Source organism: Genypterus blacodes, unplaced genomic scaffold (assembly GCF_046128005.1).
Source record: "Genypterus blacodes isolate CSIRO-AG114 ecotype Tasmania unplaced genomic scaffold, CSIRO-AGI_Gbla_v1 ptg000021l_1, whole genome shotgun sequence".
Taxonomy (NCBI): Eukaryota; Metazoa; Chordata; class Actinopteri; order Ophidiiformes; family Ophidiidae; genus Genypterus; species Genypterus blacodes.
The window spans coordinates 10,812,723-10,813,518 of NW_027466834.1; positions in this window are offsets into that span (position 1 = coordinate 10,812,723).

Here is a 796-nt window from a genome sequence, read left to right on the forward strand (position 1 = left end):
GCAGGAAGTGCTATGTAATAATAATAATAATTTACTTTTACTGTATAAATATGTAAAACTGTTTATGTTACAACTGACTTGTAGTGGAATTATTAATAATGTAAGTTAAAGACTGAGGAGAAGTGCAATCTATGCTCAGTCTGTAAAACATGGTGGTTATTATTGATTTAATGTGCAAAAATACATTCTAAAAATCTATGACTTAATATGTAAACCAAGCGAGGGGATAAACTGGCCTGGACGTCACGTGAGCAAAAAAGGAACAAACTGTGTGTGTGTGTGTGTGTGTGTGTGTGTGTGTCAGAGGTTAAAGCTGAATGTGTGGCAGCAGCATGGAAATGCCTGGAAAACAAAGAGTGGTTATAACATAAAGTGCCACATTTAGAAGTTCCTTTCTTTTTTGCACTGCGTGTTCTCACCGTCAGGTAGAAATATTTAAATACTACAGTATCTCCATAAAGTAGTTAACACTGCAGCCAGAGGGTGATCTGTTCCTTTGAGCTATTTATTCAGCTTGTCAGCATATCAGGCTAAATAATAATGATAATAACAATAATAATAGGTTGAGAAATGCATCCCTCAGCATTATTGTTTTGGATGAGATTTGTTGATGTTCAGCGGAAATGTGAACTGCATCTCCTTCCTTTCTAAAAAAACACGGGCAATTGTTGCCGGCGGTCACTTTACTCATAACCACTGAACACAGGCAACCACAATGTTACAGAATGAAATGAACGAACGCATCAATATTTCGACTCGGGGACGACTTCAAACTTCAGCCGATGTTTTAGCAACA